A 3,242-nucleotide genomic window follows, 5' to 3' on the forward strand; every position below is an offset into this window, starting at 1 on the left:
GCCATCTGAGCCTGCCTGTGGTTACCCTTCAGATTGGAATTCAAAAGTCTGCAATCGGCCTCTGCCATTGTGGGACAACTGGGCAGCTCGTCCCAAAATAGCTGGGAGAGGCAGAATGTTAGGGCCGCAGTGGGAAAAATCACAGTGCTGCTAATGACAGGCTGTGCTTATCTGGAACCAAGGGTCTTACAGACTTCAACCAAGGTCACATAGTTTTCTGCAACGATGAGAAAACAGACATGGTGAGTAGCAATGATATGCCCAGGGAGAGGAAGGAATTGGCAAACTTGGGAGGACACAGAGTGTCCTGCCTCCTGGGCCTCTATCCCAGAGAATGTTCTCCCATGGGTCTCTGGGCTTTACATCCCATGAGCTGCCCTTGTCTGAGCAGATGAGCCACTTGGGAATATTCAGGAAGCCTTTGAATCTCAGTCTTGGCCCAGACATCCTTTGTGTAGGTACGAGCTCCCAGGGAATTCCAGGATGGGCGTGGCCGTCTGGGAGCCCAAGACAGAGTCCTTAGGGGGTGGGGGCCTCCTCATGCTGGTTGGCCCTGGCCTCTGACCCATCACAAGGCTGATGAAATCTCCCCCAGCCACTGCTATTGGCTTTGGGTTCTGATTTCTTAATGCTGTTGGGTTTTTTGTGGGTTTTTTTTTTGCCATGACTCCTGTCCCAGCTCCAGTCAGGATTCTGTCCAACAGGAAGATACTTGCTGAACTGAGAAGGTTCTGTCCTGGTTGCTTGGGGGCGCTACCGCCGACCATGGAGGAGAATCAGGCAGTCTGTAAGACTGCCCCTGGCTTGCCAAATTTCCCATCTTTCCTCCTCAAAATTTTAAAGCAGTAAATGACGTTAATGACAAAGGGCATTAGGGCCCTGGCCAGCTGTGTTTTGGTATTTTATTTCCTTTATTGAAGGCTGACTTGCATTCTTTGGGAGCCTGGCCTTGTTGGCTTGAGCTGTGGGCCGTGATGCTACGGCCCAAAATGTGCTCGGACCTCAGTTCCCGTGCTTCTGAGCTTCCCACGCCTCTGAGCGCTGTTTCACACCAGCATCTTGGGAAAGCCCAGCTCTTGTTGCCACGTTTAATACCACCCCCTGCCTCCAGGAAAATGAGTAATCCCTTTTCTAATCTCTCGGGAGACATGGGGGCTCAGCCCAGGAGGAGGGAGGGAAGAAGACTATACTTACAATGATGACAGTTGTAATGAATGTTCCAGCACTTTGTACCTGCTCCGTCAACCCTTCATCAACTGTGTGAGAAATTACAGTTTCATAATCCTCTGACAACTTCGTTTCCCCCTAAATTGGGCAGCAATGAATTTGACAGAACAATGTGACCTGAACTGCGAGGCTCTGAACGCCTTCGTTTACCCCGTGGCCGAGCCTGCAAGTATCTGATGAAGGGGTGCTGCCCCCAACCGCTGGGGTGGATGCTCTGTTTTATTTGCATCTTACTCTGAACACATCTGGCCTCACGGGTTCCACGTCAGAGACCCGTGGACCTGTCTCTGCTTCACAGATAAGGAAACGATCAGGCCCACCGCTGGGGCAGCACTCCCAAGCTGAGGACTTACAGCGTCCCTGCCACGGGAAGAGACGCCCGTTACTCAGCTGCATTTCTAGAGCTCTGCTCCAGACTGGCCTCCCCCCTCCCCAGTTCGTGTCTTTCAATTATCTATGAGGTGACGGTCCTTTACTGCTTCAACACCAAAACTGTCTTGGATGCGGTGAAGGGAGGGGACAAATCATCCATCTTTGCATCTGTTTCTCTTTCAAGCTGCGTGCCCAGCGTCGTGTGCAGAGGTCCAGTGTGGGTCCCGCGCTCCCCAGGCCTGAGTCCCTGGGTAGGGCAATGGGGAGCTTTCCCATTGCATCCATGGGGTTCCCGATTCACTCCAGTTCCAGGAAACACGTGGATCCTCGCACGTCCTGGACGAAGGTCCCCCAGGGGCTGCGTGGAGATGGAGCCTCTTTTGCTTCTCTTGCTGTGTGGTGCCCTGGCCTCCCTGCTGCAAAGGCTATTTGAGGACGGAATGCTAGGGGAAGGTCAGTCCTGTGCCGGGCCTGGGTCTTGTTGACGGGAAAGTCCTTCGAGTTACGTACAGGAACGGAGCCAACGAGCTTATCTCGGGGTTTTCCTGTGTCGATAATCAACCATGGATGTAAGTTTGGCCAAGTCTCAGACACATGCAACTACTGAGTCTTCTAGCACGTTGAAACAGCATCTCCAATGGGGTTTCTGAATCTTGCCAGAGTGTCCGTGAACTCCTCTAGGGCCACTCAGGACGAGGAGCACTTTTTTTCCTTGGCTCCCACAGTGGGGGGGTCAGAGGCTGGGTCTCTGTAGAGTGGTCACTGCGCACTCATGGGCTCCACTGCCCAGAACCTCCCTCTTCTTCCATGTTCTCAGCTTGCCCTGGCAGGCTGGTGTGCCTGGCGGCCGTCAGGCGGGCACACGCCCTTCTCCCTTTTGACTCCTTAGCCTCCTAGGCAGACACGTGAGGAGCAGAGGCGGGAAGGAAATTCCATGCAAGGGAGAGTGAGGTACAGGCTCTTTGCTTTGCCCTGAGCACCTCAAACCAGCATCCCAGTCTCTACATCCTCTGTCCACGTGAAGCCAGGGAGAGGGGCCCTGGGAGGACGGAGGAGTGAACAAGGAGCGAAGGTGTGACATCCAAGTAGATTGGAGAGGACGTGGGAACAAGGGTCCAGAAAGCAGCAGAAAAGAAAGAAAGTTATTATCATAGTAGAGTTTTGCTTGTCTAGCTCTTCTCATGATATAAGATTCCAGAACAAGCCGGTCTGACTCAGAGTCTGGGGATGGAGACCAGCTTCCGGGAAACCTGGGGCAGCTATCGGGCTGTGAGGTGGGGCCCAGGGACTTGTTTAGAAAGAACTTTTGTGTGAGATGGAGAAAATGTTCAATTTTCATATCGAGGAATGAGACTGAGAAATGCCGAAGTCCCTCCTGGCCCCGCCCCTGGCTCTTACTGTCCTCTGGACAAATCTGCTGCTCCTGGCTGGGGGTTCCCAACCTTTGGGTCACAAAGCTAAGAATCTGATCAAAGTGACACACCATCCCTGTCCAAAAATGCACACACGTAATTCTGCATTCTGTTTTGGGGGTTCACAGATTTCCCCAAACCTGTCCAAGGTCCTTGGACCCCAGGTGGAGGCCCTGACTGAAGGTGTGCCACCGTCTGGGGACTCGATCCCTGGCCGTTGGCTGCAGGTAC

Source organism: Rhinolophus sinicus, linkage group LG15 (genome assembly GCF_036562045.2).
Source record: "Rhinolophus sinicus isolate RSC01 linkage group LG15, ASM3656204v1, whole genome shotgun sequence".
Classification (NCBI taxonomy): Eukaryota; Metazoa; Chordata; class Mammalia; order Chiroptera; family Rhinolophidae; genus Rhinolophus; species Rhinolophus sinicus.